The sequence below is a fragment of the Vipera ursinii genome (genome assembly GCF_947247035.1).
Source record: "Vipera ursinii genome assembly, chromosome: 1".
In the NCBI taxonomy this organism is placed as follows: Eukaryota; Metazoa; Chordata; class Lepidosauria; order Squamata; family Viperidae; genus Vipera; species Vipera ursinii.
Window position 1 is genome coordinate 231,748,312 of NC_139512.1, and position 23,812 is coordinate 231,772,123.

Genomic DNA, 23,812 nt, shown 5'->3' on the forward strand with positions numbered 1-23,812 from the left:
TGAAGAATAATTGTCACCATTTATATTTTCCTTACCTCTGAATTTTCTTGGCATGCTGTCCTGCATCTATATGCCAGTTTGTAAGGTTTGTCCATGCGCTGAGCTCCAGAGTTGCAAGTTATATTGTGAAACAGACAGGGATCAAGATTTACTTCACACTGCTGACCTTGGAATCCTATGGAACAATTTTTTTTTGTTTCAGAAACAAAGCCACATGTGTTCAAGATCTCTTAAAACTTTAACTGAATTCAGTATTTCAGTAGTTGCATTATTTTTGGCTTCTTGTGGATATAAATATGGGATCCTGAAAGGAATATTATTTTAACATTATGGAAACAAGAAGACAGAAATTATTCCGTGTATACCAGAGGTGGGCAAGTATGACACCTCAGCCAGCATGTATGTATGTGTGTGCATGCATGCAATCCATCCCTCCATCCTCTAGCTAGTTGTCCCTTTTCCCTTATATTAATCTTGTCTGGGATATATTTCAGTGAAATGTTTGCTTTGTGTCTTAATATACTTTTCCATTTTCAAGATTTTGTTAATACACCATTTATTTGAATCAAAATTAAAAAGTAAAAACCGACAAATGCTATCCACAAAAGACTTACCTAATGGACAGATGCACTGATAGTGGCCTGCATCATCTCTGCAAGAGCCCCCATTTTTGCAGGGATTACTGTCACATTCATTGATTTCTGTCTCACAGAAAGTTCCTGAATAATTTTTTTAAAGAAACAATTTTAAGCAATGCTAAATTTAAGGCTTTACACCCTAACAGTGGATTTCAACTGCTCAATATTTAAACATTAAAATCATTCATGGAAATGTTGAAATGCATAAAAGGATTTTTTTTCAGGTGGATAAATAAACATTAGAACAAGAAGAAAATGTAGAGATATTCAGAATCCCTACAGATAAGCAGTTGATTAAGACTGAAATGCTGGCACCATGCAAATATTATAATGATTAGTTGCTGTTAATCTCTCTACTATATAAATAATCTGACTTAAGTGGAAAGGGTTCCCCACCATATCTTCCATATGCATTTCAAACTTATTAGTTTTCATCAGTCAGCCATACCCTTCTGAGATTCGAACCTGGGCTGATTGCACATTAGGCAGTTGTTTTCGCCTCTAAGCCACAGGATCTCTCTCGCTTTGTTAGCTGAGAAGCAAGGGGAGATATATGTCAAATGCTTGTTAACTATTTTTAGATTACCTTGCTAGGCCCCAAACATGGGACAAATCTTTATTTCCTGTGTCAGCCTAACCTGAAGGCCATCAACAGGCAGTAGTCACACCGGTGACAGCTCATATTTGTGTAAATTTTAAATTGCTAACAAAGAATTAAGGGAGACTGATATGCATTTCAAACTTATTAGTTTTCATCAGTCAGCCATACCCTTCTGAGATTCGAACCTGGGCTGATTGCACATTAGGCAGTTGTTTTCGCCTCTAAGCCACAGGATCTCTCTCGCTTTGTTAGCTGAGAAGCAAGGGGAGATATATGTCAAATGCTTGTTAACTATTTTTAGATTGCCTTGCTAGGCCCCAAACATGGGACAAATCTTTATTTCCTGTGTCAGCCTAACCTGAAGGCCATCAACAGGCAGTAGTCACACCGGTGACAGCTCATATTTGTGTAAATTTTAAATTGCTAACAAAGAATTAAGGGAGACTGATATGCATTTCAAACTTATTAGTTTTCATCAGTCAGCCATACCCTTCTGAGATTCGAACCTGGGCTGATTGCACATTAGGCAGTTGTTTTCGCCTCTAAGCCACAGGATCTCTCTCGCTTTGTTAGCTGAGAAGCAAGGGGAGATATATGTCAAATGCTTGTTAACTATTTTTAGATTACCTTGCTAGGCCCCAAACATGGGACAAATCTTTATTTCCTGTGTCAGCCTAACCTGAAGGCCATCAACAGGCAGTAGTCACACCGGTGACAGCTCATATTTGTGTAAATTTTAAATTGCTAACAAAGAATTAAGGGAGACTGATATGCATTTCAAACTTATTAGTTTTCATCAGTCAGCCATACCCTTCTGAGATTCGAACCTGGGCTGATTGCACATTAGGCAGTTGTTTTCGCCTCTAAGCCACAGGATCTCTCTCGCTTTGTTAGCTGAGAAGCAAGGGGAGATATATGTCAAATGCTTGTTAACTATTTTTAGATTACCTTGCTAGGCCCCAAACATGGGACAAATCTTTATTTCCTGTGTCAGCCTAACCTGAAGGCCATCAACAGGCAGTAGTCACACCGGTGACAGCTCATATTTGTGTAAATTTCTCAGCTAACAAAGCGAGAGAGATCCTGTGGCTTAGAGGCGAAAACAACTGCCTAATGTGCAATCAGCCCAGGTTCGAATCTCAGAAGGGTATGGCTGACTGATGAAAACTAATAAGTTTGAAATGCATATCAGTCTCCCTTAATTCTTTGTTAGCAATTTAAAATTTACACAAATATGAGCTGTCACCGGTGTGACTACTGCCTGTTGATGGCCTTCAGGTTAGGCTGACACAGGAAATAAAGATTTGTCCCATGTTTGGGGCCTAGCAAGGTAATCTAAAAATAGTTAACAAGCATTTGACATATATCTCCCCTTGCTTCTCAGCTAACAAAGCGAGAGAGATCCTGTGGCTTAGAGGCGAAAACAACTGCCTAATGTGCAATCAGCCCAGGTTCGAATCTCAGAAGGGTATGGCTGACTGATGAAAACTAATAAGTTTGAAATGCATATCAGTCTCCCTTAATTCTTTGTTAGCAATTTAAAATTTACACAAATATGAGCTGTCACCGGTGTGACTACTGCCTGTTGATGGCCTTCAGGTTAGGCTGACACAGGAAATAAAGATTTGTCCCATGTTTGGGGCCTAGCAAGGTAATCTAAAAATAGTTAACAAGCATTTGACATATATCTCCCCTTGCTTCTCAGCTAACAAAGCGAGAGAGATCCTGTGGCTTAGAGGCGAAAACAACTGCCTAATGTGCAATCAGCCCAGGTTCGAATCTCAGAAGGGTATGGCTGACTGATGAAAACTAATAAGTTTGAAATGCATATCAGTCTCCCTTAATTCTTTGTTAGCAATTTAAAATTTACACAAATATGAGCTGTCACCGGTGTGACTACTGCCTGTTGATGGCCTTCAGGTTAGGCTGACACAGGAAATAAAGATTTGTCCCATGTTTGGGGCCTAGCAAGGCAATCTAAAAATAGTTAACAAGCATTTGACATATATCTCCCCTTGCTTCTCAGCTAACAAAGCGAGAGAGATCCTGTGGCTTAGAGGCGAAAACAACTGCCTAATGTGCAATCAGCCCAGGTTCGAATCTCAGAAGGGTATGGCTGACTGATGAAAACTAATAAGTTTGAAATGCATATCAGTCTCCCTTAATTCTTTGTTAGCAATTTAAAATTTACACAAATATGAGCTGTCACCGGTGTGACTACTGCCTGTTGATGGCCTTCAGGTTAGGCTGACACAGGAAATAAAGATTTGTCCCATGTTTGGGGCCTAGCAAGGTAATCTAAAAATAGTTAACAAGCATTTGACATATATCTCCCCTTGCTTCTCAGCTAACAAAGCGAGAGAGATCCTGTGGCTTAGAGGCGAAAACAACTGCCTAATGTGCAATCAGCCCAGGTTCGAATCTCAGAAGGGTATGGCTGACTGATGAAAACTAATAAGTTTGAAATGCATATCAGTCTCCCTTAATTCTTTGTTAGCAATTTAAAATTTACACAAATATGAGCTGTCACCGGTGTGACTACTGCCTGTTGATGGCCTTCAGGTTAGGCTGACACAGGAAATAAAGATTTGTCCCATGTTTGGGGCCTAGCAAGGTAATCTAAAAATAGTTAACAAGCATTTGACATATATCTCCCCTTGCTTCTCAGCTAACAAAGCGAGAGAGATCCTGTGGCTTAGAGGCGAAAACAACTGCCTAATGTGCAATCAGCCCAGGTTCGAATCTCAGAAGGGTATGGCTGACTGATGAAAACTAATAAGTTTGAAATGCATATCAGTCTCCCTTAATTCTTTGTTAGCAATTTAAAATTTACACAAATATGAGCTGTCACCGGTGTGACTACTGCCTGTTGATGGCCTTCAGGTTAGGCTGACACAGGAAATAAAGATTTGTCCCATGTTTGGGGCCTAGCAAGGTAATCTAAAAATAGTTAACAAGCATTTGACATATATCTCCCCTTGCTTCTCAGCTAACAAAGCGAGAGAGATCCTGTGGCTTAGAGGCGAAAACAACTGCCTAATGTGCAATCAGCCCAGGTTCGAATCTCAGAAGGGTATGGCTGACTGATGAAAACTAATAAGTTTGAAATGCATATCAGTCTCCCTTAATTCTTTGTTAGCAATTTAAAATTTACACAAATATGAGCTGTCACCGGTGTGACTACTGCCTGTTGATGGCCTTCAGGTTAGGCTGACACAGGAAATAAAGATTTGTCCCATGTTTGGGGCCTAGCAAGGTAATCTAAAAATAGTTAACAAGCATTTGACATATATCTCCCCTTGCTTCTCAGCTAACAAAGCGAGAGAGATCCTGTGGCTTAGAGGCGAAAACAACTGCCTAATGTGCAATCAGCCCAGGTTCGAATCTCAGAAGGGTATGGCTGACTGATGAAAACTAATAAGTTTGAAATGCATATCAGTCTCCCTTAATTCTTTGTTAGCAATTTAAAATTTACACAAATATGAGCTGTCACCGGTGTGACTACTGCCTGTTGATGGCCTTCAGGTTAGGCTGACACAGGAAATAAAGATTTGTCCCATGTTTGGGGCCTAGCAAGGTAATCTAAAAATAGTTAACAAGCATTTGACATATATATATATATATATATATATATATATATATATATATATATATATATATATATATATATAGATATAGATATAGATATAGATATAGATATAGATATAGATATAGATATATAGATATATAGATATATAGATATATAGATATATAGATATATATATACTTCCTGTCCCATACCATCTTCTGGAGTCCATTTAAGCTCATGCCTACTGCTTCAGTGACTCCATCCAGCCACCTCATTCTTTGTCGTCCCCTTCTTATATTGCCCTCAACCTTTCCCAGCATTAGGCTCTTCTCCAGTGAGTCCTTCCTTCTCATTACGTGGCCAAAGTATTTGAGTTTCAACTTCATGATCTGGCCTTCTAAAGAGCAGTCAGGATTGATCTCCTCTAGGAATGACTAGTTTGATTGCCTTGCAGTCCAAAGGACTCACAGAAGTCTTCTCTAGCACCATAGTTCAAAGGCCTCAATTCTTTGGCACTCAGCCTTTCAATGGCATTCCAGCACCTTTTTTTGGGGGGGGGGAAGCTCCCTCTGAAAGCCTATTGCATGGCTAGGCAATCTTGGCCCTTTGTTTATGATTTGTGGACTTCAACTCCCAGAAATCCTGAGCCAGCCATGCAGAGGGGAAAGAGAGAGGTTTCCAAGCTGAGCCATGGTGGCTCAGGAATTCTGGGAGTTGAAGTCCTTGAATCATAAAAGAGCCTGCACTAGAGGAGGACATTAAAATTATTTACAGGGTTACTTCTTTAGGAACTAAACTTTTAGAATCTAAAACAGCTAATTAAAAAAAAGCCAACAGGAAAAAACCTCACATTTTTCATCTGCTTCTGTCTTTTGGAAGGTAAAATTAGATAACAAAATAATCTATTTCCTATGTTAACATCTCTGCAATGAAATCAATAAAGGTAACAGGAAAGAAATGAGAAACATTTTTCTCAATGTAATATGTCTAATTTAGCTGATGCTAGAAAAAAATAGTATCTTTTGTACATAATCTTGAAAACTATTTTGAATCTAACCATCTATTACAACTAAACCACTTTAAATTAAACAATTCTTAAGAATGAAATATTCTTAATTTGGACTTTACTTTTACTGTTTGGACTGTTGTGTGTTTTGAAAAATAGATTATTTAGAATCTAGTTATGTTGCACTTCAGTCTTTAAATAATTAACCTAGTATATACATAACAATAAATGATGTTTTCCATGGTGAGCTTAACATCAATAACAACATTTATTAAAAAGGCTAAAATAATTTCTGGTGAAATAATTTCTGTACATTAAAATTTTGTTTAGTCACAATCTTTCACTTTTCACATTCTGGAAAAGCAGTGGTCATGTATCTTAGCAAAACAACTTACATATATGCATAAGCGTAGTCAGTATCACATGCCTTTATAAAAATATCAAACATGCAAAGAAACAAAAATAAGTCCAAAATATCTGTATTACATCCAGAAATGCCAACTTTGCAACAAATATTTCTCATCCATAACTATGGCACCCTAAGGATACCTGGATACATGCAAATGGTTCTCTGGGATCAGTAACACAGCAGGGATTGCTTTTTCCTTCCAGGAACAGATTGCTGGGAAATACCAAACATGGCCTTAAGAATTCCAATGTTTGTTACAAATTTTTCTGGATGTGGTTGGAAAGAGGCCTAGAAATGCCAGCACAAATACATCATGCTTGCTGAACATGCACACACAACTAATTACAATCTTCAATTATATGTGATATATCCAGTGCTTTTTTTCCCCATAGAAGGCTCAGAAAGGTGTTCCGGCACCTTTTTTTGCAAAAAAAAAAAAAAAAAAAGCTGAAGGAAACTGTTCGGGAGAGCCAAATTCTCCTCAGGCAGCCAGGTTGCAGAGCAGCAGAATGTAACACAGCAACAGGCCTTCGGATGGCTCAGATCAAAGGAAATGGGATCCATACAGGCTAATTTAAAAGTGGGAGGGTAAGAAGGGCTGAGTGTGAACAGATTGCTTAGCAACCTGCTTAAACAGTCTCTGTAACTTTCAGCTCCCGGTGCCTTGTCTTTTTTAAGCTGGGAAGTTGGAAAAAAGGCTAAAAAGAAGGCAATAGAGTGCTATCAAGGAAAATGTATAGATATAGCCAGCAGACGTTTAGGGAACCTTTATTTTTCATACACGGTTTGAATTTTGTTTTAATGTCATGGTGATACACAATCAAATGTAGTCAGTCTTTTTTTTTAATCCCAAAGCATCTGTTAATTAAATACAAACAAAGTTTTGGATGATGGAATTATTTTTTATGTAAGGATAACTAATGATAACAGCTCTTAACTCTGTTATTTTGTTTTATTTTTGCACAAAAAATTGTATAATTTGCATTTGCATTCATTTACAAATAGAATATGTTGTTAAAATGTATTGGTGTTGAAATAATTAGTGCACACATATACTTAAAACCAGTTTATTTCATTTGGCAATTATACTTTAAAAAAATCTCATTGTCAACCAATATAATTCATTTAATTTGAAAGCAAGAGAAAAATTGATTTAAATTATTTTATTAAAACAAATTAATGGCAATTCTTTTATAAGAAGTTGCCTCAAACAAAATGAGTTTGACATGCCTGCTCTAGATAGCTGAATGCTCCAAAATAAATTCTAGACCAGGCCTGTACATGCAGCCTACCAAGCACCCTTAGACAGAGCACAGACTTTTTTTTTAAAAAAGTAATAAAATTACCACCACTGCCCTGAAAGTCATGTTGCCTAGTGCCTCCATGGTTTACCATGACCACGAACTCCAACATTGTAGATGCTCCTCTAGTCACCAAATCATTGATTATCCCACCAGCATTCCTTTGCAGACCACAAAGATTTTTAATTTATCAGTGTGGGTCTTTCCCTTCTACAAGTTGCACAGACCTCTTCTAGATTTTCCTGTTGCCTTTCTGGGTTAACTCCTTGGTCTGTCATTGAGCAAGAATTGACTTCGTAGGGAAGCATATTATCATTTGATGTATATTTAACATATGTTCTACTTTTATTTACCGATTATATAATATTTGTATGCAATCCACGTGGCGAGGTTTGGGGCAACTTACAATATTTTTAAAATCATAAGATTAAAACATAAAATCAGGGCTTTTTTTCTCATAGAATGATCAGAATGGCGTTCCGGCACCCTTTTATGCACACACACACACAAAAAGCTTTGGCACAAGCTATGCTACTCCCTCTATTGGCTTTCAAAAGCCTATTGGTTTTTGAAAGCCAATAGGGATTGCTGCTGAGCGTGCCAAAAGACCTGGCCAGCAAATGTTGCACCGGCAAGTTGTCTGCAGCGAAGGTGAGTTGGCAGGAACGTTGCATCCCTCCCTGTTGTCCAACTACACCATCTCAACTAGGTAAGTAAGAGAGGACAAGGAGTGGGAGGTGGGTTCTGTGGAGTCCATGTGCACTCCTTCCTTATGCTCACCCATGTTAGCCAGGCTGGTGGCCTACCTGGTGCTGGACCTGCACCACCATCACCTTGCCCTGCATGCCTAAGTGGCTGCCCTGCATCGCCTGGCCTGTACCACCTCTGCTGCCCACCCCGCGCAGCCCCGTCATATAGAGTGGGCCCCACTGCTCCCACAGCACCAGCTGCACTGGCTCCAGACCTGGGGGCCAGCTCACCAACACCCCTCGCAACTATGACTGCAGCAGCACCGCCCCCCCCCACCCCTCCGCCTCCTGCGCCCACCAAGATGAGAGTTCCGGCAGTTGCCAGGGCTTAAATCAGGAGTCCCCAAACTTTTGAGCTCATTGACCTCTCTTCAGGAAATTTCAGATTGTTCACTGACCCCCAAAACATTTATTATATGAAAACAAATGTAATTGATACTAATTGAAATAATAATACTAAGAATAATAATAGCAACAATAGATAGTCTCAGTCATTTTTAAGGGTCAGTATTGACCACTTTGGGGAACCCTGGCATAAATGGAGAATATATATTTACCCCTTTTAATTTTCATTAATCAAATATACGACATTGTAGTATATATCATTAATATCATAATTTGAAACAAATATCCACGTGACAGTATAGTTGATTCTTCTAATAAAAGTTTATAACCTTTCCTCTATTATATTGAAGTCAAGATAATGCTAAGATAAGTCATACTTTTCTCTTAATCCTTATAACTACTTGGAAATTCATAATTTACATCATTACAATCTGATTAAGTATTAAATGGATGTCAGGGGAGATCTTGACAGTAATCCACATGGCTTTTGATACCTAATTATCACTTTATTCTTGACTGAGGGTTGTATAATAGAAAATTGCAACAAAAGAAACAGATAAGACTTTTTTGCTTATGCAATACAACAGTTTGATGCAATACATCATTTCATTTTAGCAGGTAGAACATAAACAGAGAGACTGTGGAGAAAATAGATACTTTGACAGCTAGACATTGTTTTATTTATTTCCCCTTTTACCTTAATTTTCCTTCGCTAAATATAACCTTGAAAATTGTATATGTTCATTGTCAGGAAATTTTATTCCTGAACACTGGATACCTGATAAAGCAAATTGAGTTAGCACAGTTTGCTTAGTGAATCATGGTGATAGTGATGATGAAAAGCTAATCCCAGGAAAATTGTGATAGTTGAAAAAACAAGAAGGGAAGGAAATGTTTTGGGTGTTGGATTCTTTTTCTCACAGGTAAAACCAACTGTTTAGATCAGGGCTTTTTAACCTTTTCACCAATTGTCCCACTTTTAGGAAATGGCAACATCCGTGTACCACCAGTCACCTAGCTAGCAAGGTGTCAAAAACTTGATGACCAAAAAAAAAAGGAAAAAAGTGAAGTACAGGTAGTCCTCGACTTACAACAGTTTGCTTAGTGACTGTTTGAAGTTACAGTGGCACTGAAAAAGTGCCCCCCAAGCCACAGATGAGCAAGACACCTGCCTGCCTGCCCGGTAGCGCTCTTCCTCCTGTCCGAGGTTTTCATTGTTGTGAGCATTTCTGTTGAGGATTGGCAGTGGGGGGTGGGGGTGTTTGGTTTTTATTCCCCCCGTCTGCTGGGTGGTTTCAGCAGGTTTTGGTCACTTCACATGACCCTGAGACTCTGTGACCATCATAAATATGAATCAGTTGCCAAACATCTGAATGTAAATCACAAGACCCTGGAGATGCTGCAACATTCCAGCTGTTCAGTGGTTCTTCTGGGCTCAGAAGCACCAAGATCAGTGACAAGCTCCAGCTGGAGCCTGGCACTGATCCTGACACTTCCGCTGAGCTCTGACAGCCCCGAACAAGCGCTGATCCTGGTGCTTCTCCTGAGCCCTAACAGCCCTGCTGCTCCAGCCATCTCTCGCTCAGGCTTGTGCAGTGCTGCCACTGGTTCAGCTCATTCCTCTCCCCTGCTACCACTTGTCTAGGATGGTTGCGTACCACCTGCCAGGTGCCAATGTACCACAGATGGTACCTGTACCACTGGTTGGAAAGCCCTGGTTTAGATCAGAGGTATCCAATTTTGGCAGCTTTAAGACCTGTGGATTTCAACTCCCAGAATTGCCCAGGCAGCCTCACTGGCTGGGGTATTCTGGGAGTTGAAGTCTACAAGTCTTAAAGTTGCCAAGGTTGGACAGCCCTGATTTAGTTAAGATAAAGTTGCTAAATGGATATATAGCCATTGACCCACTCATTAGAGCCTTGGTGGAGCAGTGGTCTAATGCCTCCTTAAGTAACACCAGCTGCCTGCAATTAGTGCAGGTTCGCATCCCACCAGGCTCAAGGTTGACTCAGCCTTCCATCCTTCCGAGGTAGGTAAAATGAGGACCCAGATTGTTGGGGGCAATTAAGCTGACTTTGTAATAATGCCGCTTGGGGTGTGTGTGTGTGAAAGCCCTAATAAGCAGGCATATACATAGAATGAAGGCTACTGCTAAGCTTGTAAGCCGCCCTGAGTCTTCGGAGAAGGGCGGGATATAAATGGAATTAAAATAAAAATAAAAATAAAAATTATCAGAATGAAAAACTGTAATCTATCACCCTGGAGCCAGACTAAACATTTTTTTGGAAATTCCATTAGTGAACAGTGAAATTCATCCCACCATCAAAAATCTCATGGTACACTACTGACATTTTGCTAAAATGTGAGGGAAAACAAGCACAACCTTCTTTTTCTGGCTTGCCATCAAAAAAAATTGGATAGCAGGGCATAACTGATTGCCACAATCTTGTCCCCTCCATTCTAATCAAGAGGAAGTGGAAAGGGAAAGGCACAGCTGGGAAAGATTGAGTTAGCGTAAGTTAATGTGTTATAGGTAGTTGTCAACTTATGAGCACAATTGAGCCCCAAAGCAGCTTTTAAGTGAGTTTTACCCCATTTTATGACCTTGTTTGCTGCAGTTGTTAAGCAAATCACTGCAGTTTTTAAGTGAATCATGCAGTCTTCAGACAAATCTGGCTTCCCCCATTGACTTTGCTTCAGAGAAGCTAGCTGGGAAGGTTAAGAATAGCAGTCATACTACCTTGGGACAATCCAACTGTCATAAATACATGCCAGTTGCCAAGCACCTGAATTTTGATTACCTGACAATGGGATAGCTTCAATGGTCATAAGGGTGAAAGCCAATCTTAAATCACTTTTTTTTCAGTGCCATTGTAACTCTGAACGGCCACTAAATGAATGGTTGATAGTTGAGGACTACCTGTATTAACGTTAAAATGATAATGCTATTTTTTCAGTAAGATATTATGCTACGAATGAGTTAATCAGATGTTGAAATTGTGTGTTCTATTTTAAGACTATGATTCTTCTTTGGTGAGTTGGATACGAAAGCATGAACTTCAGTTCTGTTTCATTTCCTTCTTGTCTTTTCTTTGCATTTCCTTAAAGCTCTTTCCTTTTATACAATGAACAAATGGGAAAGAAGATTTCTGGATCATCTATTGTTCTTAACTGGGAGGTGAGGGCTAGACACAGCTATCTGCTTTGCTTTGGCAATTTATTTCACTCTGCAATAAAGTTCAGAAATGAAAGCATAATAAACTGTAGCTCAAATACTCACATTCTGATTTGTAGAACATTGAGAAAAATGCAGCTTCTTAAAGTTTAATATCTGATAGCTCATAATAGTGGGGTATTTATAAATTATAAGCAATATAGCTGCACCAAAATTTGGGCACTGTTTAAATTGAATCTGACACAGAACTATGGTAAAAGATACATTGATTTCCCATTTTTTCATGGTTAAACAAATATTATTAAAGCAAGCTACACCCTTTAAAAAAAGAAAATGCAAATACAGTTCAATGATTTACTTGCTTTTTACTACACAGTCTATGATTTGTTTTTTAAAACCATTTTGTTTGTGCTTTGGTTTTAACAATGCTTATCATAATAAAATCTGGCTTGTTATTTGGCTTAGCTAGATGTTGCAAACAAGATGTTGTATAAATAATCCAATAGGAAATTGTAGTTGTTAAGCATATTGACTGTGACATATGTGCTACTGAGCTGAATTGGCTTCTTTCTCTAAACAATCCTTCCCAGCCTGGAAATAATTTCCAGAGAACATCTTGAAATTTTGGATCATAGCTGTTGAGATTTTAGTAGGTTCATTCAGATGAAATACTAAGCCATGTTTTGTTACATCTGAATCCATAAATCATAGTTTTCAAACATTTATCAAAATGGGAACTGTAGCTATGTAATGCTTATTCTTCCTTCTTAACCCAACTCTACTCTCAACCATGCCTGCTGCATAGGTCTTTACCCCATTTTATCCTACTTATCCTTTTCATGACTAACTCTTTCCCTCTGATAATGTTGTCCTTGTTATTCTTTTCCTGCATTGTCCAGATCATATCCTAATTCCAGGCAGAAAAGAACGAGACATTTTTACCAGAGAAATCCTAGGTGATGTTGGATTTAAACATTATTCCCAGGTACCTCTCTTCTTGGCGACTAAGAGAGAGCTGCTATGCTTGGTGAAAACTCACTTCCAGCCCCTCTGATAGTGGCTTGTTAGAAGTAAGCAAATCATCTGGCTGATCACCATCAAACAACAGCACCTCTACTTCACAAACAGCATATTTTCAGATGCATAACTCATGCCTTCAATGCTTTCTTAATTAGAAAGACTCATCAATATGCTCCTCAATTCCCAGCCCACACATTGCAGCAAGCAGCAGGGAAGACTGGCAGAAAGGAAATAGTCTAAATTTTCTCTTTACTGCGGGCATACTGTGAAAGCAATAGTTATGCTGTAGCAGGGCTAATTACGTGAACTGGTCTTAAAACTGTCTCCAGATTTTTCATCCCCCCTACCTTTTTAGGGGTGGGGGAGTTTCGAAAATTCTAGTTGTCTCAGTATTACAAATCACTTCAGCTTTAAATAATATGTAACATTGGGCCTGGGCCAAAGTTTTGAAAGACATTTTCTTTCAGCCATGTCTTTGATGAAATGCCCTTTCCACATGGCTCTACTAGGTACTAAAGGGAGTTACTGTACAATATTAAATTGGCTGCTTTATTACTTTTTTGTAGAAATACACATAGAATACCTTCCCATTGATGCAAAGCGTCTGCTTGAACCCAAGCAGACCAAGTTAGCACCCGTGACTGGAAACACTGGAATCTAGTGCTCACACTTTTGAGTCAAGATGCTACCTCAAAGAGGATCATTCCGCTTGGAGTTTAGGAAACTATATGAAGGAAAATGAGAGTACAGACCTATGATCTGCTGAGCATCCTATGTTCAAAATACTGATTTCTTCATTAAGTTCAATCACAACTACTGCAAGTGCTGATTTAAGTACAAGATCTCCAACTTTTGCTGATTTTGTTCAAACTATTGGACTGCATTAGATGAATTTATATTTTAGAGTAGCCTAAAAAGTGTTTTCTTTCTCTACTTCTGGATGAACCTAATATATAATTGCAATCATAAATGGTTTGAAGGTTTAGTCTGAAGTACCTTGTTGAATGAGCTATGGTTAAATATGTATCTTGATATAAGAATTACCTGATAATTGCAGTTTGTGCAACAAATTCTTGAGAGAATTTCCTTCACTAATATGTTAAAAGAACCTGTTCTTTTCCCTGCCCAATGCACTTATCTAATCTTCTTTCTTTTGTTAACCATAGCAGACATATCATAAGTAAACCAGAAACCCAGAAGCTCAGAAAAGAATGTACTTTTCAGTCAAGAAAGTTTTATTGGTTTTTAATTACCTCACCAGATGTACGAATCACTTGATTCTGCTATTACTAGAGTATTATAGTAGAGTTGCTTGATTTTGCCACTACTATAGTAATGATGGACTATATTTAATGCATGCCATTTTATGACATTGAGAGAAGGAGAAGAAGGGGTGGGGGGGAACTAGCCCACCAGCTTTTTTTAAAGTAGCACATAGCCAACCAATTGTCCTTGAAGGGGCGTCCTTAATTAATTACTATCTCTCCTTGCATGTAGAATGACCATATTGGCAGGAATTGATTATGAGGGCACTTGATTTAAAGGTAGAAAAACCCTTTAATTAAAATAATCTTATTACTGACATCATAAGTGTCCTATTTAAATTCATCAATCCTGAATATATACTTGAGGCCCAATGATAATTTTGTGCAAAAGAAAGAACCAGAACATTTTGATATCAATGATCATAATATCAAAACTTTGCCTCATTTTTATTTTATTTCAGGTAATAAAAACAAAAGCATGGGTCTTTGGCTATTTCTAGATTAATGCTTCAGCAAATCATTCTGGAGTAAAATAGTAAATTTTGGAATAAGTGCCTAGCAGAATACTATGATAAGCTTATTTTTTAATGTAAATGTAATGCTTTGTGACTAGCACAAGAAAGAAAGGTAGATGATTTTGTCTGGTTTTATATCTTGAGGATAAGTAAATTGTCTAGAGAAAAGGACTTGGTTGATCACAAACAGCTAAAGCAGGGTCAGATCTATTAAGTGCTTAAATATTCCAGCTGAAATTATCGACCTCCTATAGGCCACTTTTAATAAAATACAGTTATCTTGCTAATCGAAAAATATTTAAATAATGCATTTTGCCTGCATGGACTAGCCTTTAGCTGTTTAACCTTCACAGAGTTGATGAACAACATGGTCACTATTTCCTCTTAGTTTCTCTGCTCTCAATATGGTGGTTTATGTTTCCATACATAGACTCAACCTGTTTTATTTTTAATTTTTTACTAGGAAAATAATGAAGCCATTCCTCTCACAAACCCTTCTGTATTTTTGATAGATCTGATCTTAAGGTTTCAGTTCATATAGCTCTTTTTAAAGTCACCAACATTTTGAGAATAATTGTACTCTGTTTGTGTGTGTGGGTTTGTGTGTACTTAGTTCATACTTGGTCTGCATGCTATCTGTATAAATACTGGGAGGGGGAGTTTGTGGTATCACCCACTCCCTGAATAAAAATAACAAAACTCTGATTTTTGTTTTATACCTTCAAGAAGGGATATATTGAACAATTAAAAAAAGATCAAATGACACATGTGCAAGCTGAAAAAAAATGCAAACCTTAATTAAAATAGGCTGATTTTGATTTCAAAATCAAAATCTATTTCAGAGAAATAGTACAATAGTATCACTTAATCCAAGTGTTGAAAAGCATTGTTCCCCCAATTTTAGCAATAAAGTGGACGATACAAAGAAGGAAAAAATGATCTAAATTTTAAATATAGGACTACCATATTTTTGTATAATATTTTGTATAATATTTTAAGATGTTTAATAGGTTTCATATAAATGGTCAGTTCAACCAAAGAACAAGTGTTAAATATATATAATAATTGCCTGCCAAAGAGCTTAGTTCTCACTGGTTCACTGATGATAAGCACTGATGATGTTACCTAGTTTGGTAATGAAATGTCTGCAAAAAACTCCCACCAAGCTGAGAGAACACCAACAATCCCACACTTCAACCCTGAGCTACAAATATTCTCTTTGATCAATAGTTTGAACCTAGCTTGGCAATTTAATTGGCAATAATATGCAAATGAGCTGCCACTGCTCTTTTCAACGTTGCTTCTTTTGCCGTTCTCCTTATTCACCATGATCATTTCTGATTTGAGACCTAAGCACATGTAATCCCACTTTGTATTTCAAGATCGTCAAGATCAGTTGGCTACTGCTGCTTAGCCAAACAAGGTTTCAGAGGAAAACGTATCCATTCTTTACATCACATATCTGAGGTATTTTATGAGAAACTGACTTTACAAGCCTACTGAACATTAGAGCAATGGCATGCTACATTAGTAGTATATTTTTACATTAGGTGTGAGTTAGCCATACTTCATCCTTATTAAGTGCCCCAATTAATTTATTTACATATTTGTAGCAATCAGGTGATATTGTTACTCTCTTTTGTAGTTTCTTAGAGTTTTGGTCAAAGGAAGGGCTAATGTGAACACTGTTAATGTGATGCCTAGAAACAAACAGTGAAATGAATGGCCTCCTTAATAAGGCAACTAACATGAGTCTCAGAAGAGCCATCCTATTCACTTTTGATGGGTGTTAAATCCAGGACATTATGGATAAATAAAATGACAAAAAAAAACTAATTAGAACTGATGCCGATGATTATAGCAAAGGCAAAGGTTCCATTTCACAATTATGTAGTGCTTCCAAAACAAACAGATTAATCAGGTAACATCTTTACATTATAAGGAAACAGTTCATGTTATTTCTTCAATGCGTAATGCATTTTTAAATATCCCTCTTCTTTTCCTTTTTTCCTCTTTCATATGTTCATGCACACAAAGACAGACACACAGAGACACATACAACACACATACCGAGTGCCAAACTCCAAATCCCTACAGCCTGTTAATGAACCGCCTGTTTAATGAATATAATTGTCATTCTAGATTGCACAGTCACAATCATTGTATTCTAGGGAGTAAAAAAACCTCACTTCTCAGATTAATGCCAGCTCATAATCACTGTTTAAATTAAGTTTTCATACTTCAGATACCAGTGAGAGGTTTTTCAAACTCTTTTGCTTATGTCTTATAATTTTAAAAGTACTTGGTATAATGGTTGATATCACTAGATTATATATTAGACACGTTCAAGATGCAACTCTCTATCACACCTCTATTTTGGTGCAAAAAGTTTAATATGAATAATGTACTGCTTAGGCAAGCTTCTAAGTCACTAATAAAGATTAATACCTTTCATTATAGTACTCTCTTGGACACATGAGCAAAATTTCAAATAAAGTCAATTCACAGTTTGATTTATGATTTATCATAATCAAATAAACCTGAATGACTTATAAACACATAGCCAAAATAGAGAGGGGAGAGGGGAATTGAAATAAGTATTTTGAGTTTCTCTATCTAGTCCACCTCATTTCACTTCCAATTCAGGGATGATCTAAGCCTCAGATACAATGAGATTGGATGGAAAATCATTATAAACCAGATGTCAGTTATATTTCTCCTCTTAGCACTGAATTTATTTTTATTTCAAAGTTAATCTCCTCCAACCTGTTAACTGCACATTCATATCTATAGGTTAAATTAGAGGCCTGCTGAGGGATTAATTGTTCTCCAGCAACTGGAATGCAATGCTATCAGTTTACAATGTTACAATTCATGTTATTTTGATCCCTTGAAAATAAAGCTGATCTTTTCATCATCCCTTGAAATGAAAGTTTATATTTAAATAACATGTAACTATAAACTAAAATTAAATATGTGTACGCATATGTTTATGTAAATGCACATGCACATACAGTGTTATCCTATTCAGATTTGTCCACATCTCATCATGTTACATGCACAATATTCTCACGTCCTTTGCCAAGCACATTGGGCTACAAGCATACTCCACAGTTCTTGGTCCGCAACTACACTCTCTGCATTCCTCCATTTAAGGTTGATGTTTTCCAGATCTTCCTGAAATGTTTGGCATCAGGTTTTCTTTGCCCTTCCTCATTTTCTCCAGCCGCGTGGTGGTATCCAATTGATTGTGGTCGTTGCTCACTCATGGGGAGCACATGTCCAACAAAGCACATTCTTTGTTCACAATAATGCACAGATCTTCTTACAAGTAAATCTTATTTACCTAAATTAGACTTGCTGCTAAGTAACTTTGTTTAAGGTTTCAGCTTGAATCAAGTTCACCCATTTTACTGTTTTATTCGTGATGCAGTGGTTTATAATCTTTCCAACCTTGAGACCCATTTCAAACCTTTACTACACTGTACACAATCTCTTTTTTCTCAATCTCTTCTTCCTTTTCCCTTCTCTCTTGCTCTTTGTTCTTTTACCTCACCGATAGCTTTCACGTTATAAAACTTTAAGAAGAGGGGGGAAATTGGAGCAGTCCCATTGGGACAGTCTGTCTTAAGGTTAGAAATCCAGTTATGGTCTTGCCTGACCATAGAACATATTTTATTCTGTTTTATTCAATTCTGTTCTGTTCATTGTACTGTTGTGGCTGTAGAAAGCTCATCAGAGCAGTTTTAATATTAATGTTCATTAAAAATACAGAGACATGCCCAGTATCAGCTCACAGTAATTAAAACTGATCCAACATCCTAGATTTCCAGCACAGAAAGCAGGTTGGTGTGATGACAGAACCATGAATAAATCAGGTAAGACATTGCCTGCTATCAATTATTCTGTAATTTATTCTTGGCTTTCCATGTGCTACAGGACATTGGAGGACTGATAGTGAAAAAACAGACCAGAATAGGAATGACTCTTCATGTAATGAAAGGGAAGTTAACTGAAGAAATGTGAGATGGGGCAGTAGCACAGATGGAACTTGACATAAAAATCTTATTTATGGCTTTGGAGTTTAATGGGGCATACAGCCACACAATGGTGCAAAGGATTTTAGTCTTTAGACCAGCAGCATGCTTACTTGGATTGAATGTATCTATGTATAACTGACAGGACTTAGTGTATAAATTATATTTACAAGTCATAGCCCATCAATTCCTTTAAATCAAAATTCAGAATACAAGTTACAGTAATTCTCCAGCTTTATTTTAAGAAGTAGCTTTTGCAAGACATGGTAAAAGAGATATATTTTCATAAATGTAATCTGTCGAATTAACACTATCAAAATACACATGTTCTTCTTATCAGAGCTGTGCAAAGTGTGTAAGGAAGTTAAGTGTGGTAAATAAGCAAAGAGAAAATAGCATTTCATTTGTCCTGTGGCAAGAATGTCCCTTTTTCACATAGGCATTACAGATTCCATCTAAGAGATAAATGTAGATACAATTATCTTTGTCCAAAAGGAAGCAGATGGAATAGATCACCTTTTAAAGTTACATATAATTGCAGGATATATTTTTTTTGATCCTGCACTTAACTGCCCAAATTGAATTACTGTCATTAATGTATAACACATATATGGACTGAGTAACCTTGAAGGGATGGCATAATATAAAATGGTATTATCAATCATGAATGAGGTCTGGCATGTACTTTATCACTCAGCAATTTATTATTATTAGCTTTTTGTGCAAAAAGCAAGATGGCATGCTTTCTGCTACTTCAGCTTGAGCTCACTAAAATAATATTTAAGAATGTCTTCTAGTTTTTTACACAAAAAATAGCATTTTATACACATTCAGATGGTTTTTCCCCAAAATGTATATTTATTTATTTCTGATTAGAAGTAATTGTAACACATAACATCTATAAGCACTAAATTACTTTTTCCTCTAAGGGTAAAAACAAAGGAGGAATCTTAAATCTTTCTTACCTGTGAAACCAGGTAGACACAAGCACTTAGTTTGTGGTTGCAACTTTGATTGGCTTATATCAACACAAGTAGCTCCAGGGTGGCAGTTGGCTGGATAAATTAAGCAGGGATTTTCTACAAATTGGCAAAACTGTCCAGTCCATCCAGGAGCACAAAGGCACTAAAGAGAAGGAAATAATTTGGTCAAATAAACTATCTGACATTATAGTTTAAAGAATGAACAAAGGTTAATTGCGCTAGGAAGTTCATGTAGACATTTAATAAACACCATGTGTGCTTAAATTTATTACATAGGAAAATTACTGACAGATGACAAACTATGATAGCAGCTCACTGCAATATGATTTAGATCAAAAATTTTAAATATATTTCCAAGCCATTAAATTCCAGAAGATAGCTTAGGATTTCATTCTGAGCAGAGATGCTTAAAGATAAAACTTATGCCTTGATCTTGGCTTTACTCCTGGAAATTTCATGGATGCACCCATATTATCTTGGCAACATTATCAAAATTGTTTGATATGACTACATTATAGGATACTTAAAAAAACAGATTATTTGTATAACCTATAGTCCTAATGCTGCGTTTCCCAATCAACAATTAACTAATTCAACTGCTTAACTTTTTAATATTAGCTAAGGTTGGCTGGCTAGGCCAAAATATTCCTCTAATGAAATTCAGCTTATGATGACTACATAATAGGTATTTTCTTGGTAACAATGATTTAGCATTGCTTCCTCAAGGTTTTTTTCTTTAAACTTTCCGAGTTATTGCCTAATATGTCCTGGAAGACTCCAGTCTGTGAACTGACCAGGTCCAACTTTGCTTTCTGTTTTGAAATCACTTAGGATTACAGAATGTTCAACATAAATTTCATTGTGTGCTGTAATTTAAACTTGTATGTTGTGAACTTTACATTATCTCATTCCAAATCTATTCAAATTCACTGAGAAACTTTTAAAACAAGCATATAGTCTGAAAATGGCACCTCACAGTGTGAATGCACTGTGATGTCAATTCCAATTTAATTTCATCATCTTTACATAACTCCTTGTTGATGAATCACGTGTCAAATGTTCACATTTTTCCCTCTCAACATTTGGAGAGTAAAATGACAGATCACAGAAAAAATGTTTTTGATTTCTTATAAAAACTCTTATTAATTCCTAGTGGGCATATTTTGGGACCTTCCAATAGGTCTACATTATTTTTTTGTCATTCCCAAAATTTGACTAGTACCACTTTTATTTTCCATATGATTTCTGATACTTTGTTTATATTTTAATTACGCTGGAAACTGAATTAAATTATTTCCTATATTTTACCATGGTTAGATTTTAGGGTTTATTATATTTTGATACATCAATTTATAATTATCTCTGGGAACCAGGGCTAATAAGTAGTTCAGGAAAAATGGAAGGGGGAAGTTTGACTTGGTCAAAAATAGCAATGATTGAGTAATAATTTGATTCTGCAAAGCTGTACATGAGCAGAACTCATTGCTCTTCCTATCACTTGTTTTTAATCAGACATAAATCTCAATATCTTTTTGTAAGAAGGATGGACTGGCATCACACCGAAAAAGTTATATATATTTATTTGATATGTGTTTGGCAAAGCCTCAGGAGGCAATTGCCAAAATCTAACTTCAGCATGAAATGGGGATTAATAGCACTTCTGATGTTCTTCATCTTTGTCTTAGGATGTCTGTCTTTTTTAAAATAGTAAGAAGATAGACCTCAGAGAAGCCTATTTTGTGTTGTTTATTCCCCTGAGAATTTAGCCTGAAGGAATGGAACTTTGAATCAAGGTTGAATAGAAATGTTAAAAAGAACCAAATTAAAAGTACAGTAAAGCACTTCTCATCTTTACTGAGGTGCAACAAAATTCAGCATCTTGTTGGAACACTGAAAGTAATAGAATATTTGAAATTAACTATAACTCATTTAGCGTAACTCATTTAGTTTAATATAAATAAAAGGAAAGATGGCTACCATTATTTACTGTATCAAATACTTTATAAAGTATTGATATGCATTTTACAATTGGAACAGTTTTTTAAAAACACACTCTGGAAGAGATTTGTTATCCAAGCTGTTCTTCAAATCTTATGAGATATGTTGTGCATATCTGTATGTGTGTAATGCACATCTCTATGTGTGCACATTTGCACTGGATAATATGAACAATACATTTTGATTACGGGTTTTGTAATTTTGGACCAGGGCTATATTTGGGGAATCATAAGGTAATTATCAACGGTTAAAATATCTAAGAAAAATACCTTTTTCATAGATCAAAGGACCAAATAACAGAATAATAAAAAGGGAGAAAAATGGTAATACACTAGTAATAGTATTCAGATCTGTGAAAGCTTGTTATTGACTTTTCTTAGTTTCCTCAAGAAATTATTATCATACTATTATACCTTAGAGAAACAGTTTGGTCGAGCGGTTAAGGCATTGAGGTGGTATCGACTAGAAAGTGGAAGAGCAGCAGTTCTAATCTCGACAAGGGCACAAAGCCAGCTGAGTGACCTTGGGCCAGTCCTTCTCTCTCAGCCCTCGGAAGAAGGCAAGGGCAAACTGTTTCTGAAAAACCTTGCCAATAAAAATTTAGGGACTAATCAGAAAGTTGTCAGGAGTCAACACTGTTTGAAGGTGGATGCATGCGTGCACATACATATACAAAAACAGGACCCCTTTTTTATTGAAAAGTTTTACAATACATTTTAAGCAAAAACTCCTTCCCACCCCTCCCCCCAGCCTCCCCTCCCTCCCCCTCTCCCCCAAACTTCCCCTCCCTCCCCCTCCCCCCCGACTTCCCAGAGCTGAATACAGGGTATTGCCTCTAACAAACTTAAGCTAAAATATGCTAACCAACTATAAATACACTTTAAATCCTATCACACTTTAACTCCACTTAAACATAACTAAATAATAATACATCTTATAATTCTAATGCTCATTCATATGCTAAATGAATTTTTTTAGTCCCATATTTATTCTGAGTATAATCAATCCATCTTCCCCATTCCGAAATATATCTCTGTTGCGATTGTTCTTTCAAATATGCTGAAATTTTTGCCATTTCTGCCAAGTTTGAAACTTTTAAAGTCCATTCTTCTATAGTAGGCAGTTCTTCCTTCTTCCAATATTGCGAAACCAAAAGTCTTGCTGCCGTTATTAAATTCAACATCAATTTAGTTTCTATAATAGTACAATCTGTAATAATACCCAACAGAAATAACTGTGGAGAAAAACTTATCTTTTTCTTAAATATCTTCTGCATGTTCCACCAAATTTTAATCCAAAAAGCTTTAACTTTTTTACAAGTCCACCATACTGTATATGGTAGTACGTTGCATCCTCACAACCACACCTCCAACATTTAGGCTGATAATTTGGATACATACATGCTAATATTTTTGGATCTAAATACCATCTATAAAACATTTTATAAAAATTCTCTCTTAAATTTTGTGCCTGAGCAAATTTTACATTTCTTACCCAAATTTTTCCCCAGGTATCCGTTGTTACTGGCTCCTGTATATTCTGAGCCCATTTTATCATACAATCTTTAACAAATTCCGTTTCTGAATCTATTTCTATCAATGCATTATACAGTATATCCTTCTTATATGCGCTTGACTTTGATCTCTAATTTGTTTTACCAAGTTTTCATCAGTTGTTGAAATACCAATTCTCTGATCTTCTTTCCATCTAGCTTATATCTGCCCATACTGAAACCAAGTTTGTACTATCTTTTCTTCTTTTAAAATATTGAATGGCTTTAGTTCCCATACATTCCTTTCCAAACTAAGAATTTATTTATATGTGATCACATCATGTTTGAATCCCAAACTTATATTTTCTATTGCATGTTTAGGTATTGCCCAAATTGGTATTTTATAATTTAACTTATATCGATATTTTTTTCCAAACTCGCAACAGGGCATACCTTAATATATGTGTCTTAAAAATATTATCCATCTTTTTATCATACAATAAATATGCATGCCAGCCATATAATAAATCACATCCCTCAATATTCAATAATCTTCCTTCTGTTAAATTAAACCAATTACTGATTGACAATAAAGCCGCAGCTTCATAATATAATTTAAAATTGGGCATTTTAAGACCACCTCTTTCACGTATATCTTGCATTATCTTAAGTTTTACTCTCGGTCTTTTCCCTGCCCAAATAAATTTATT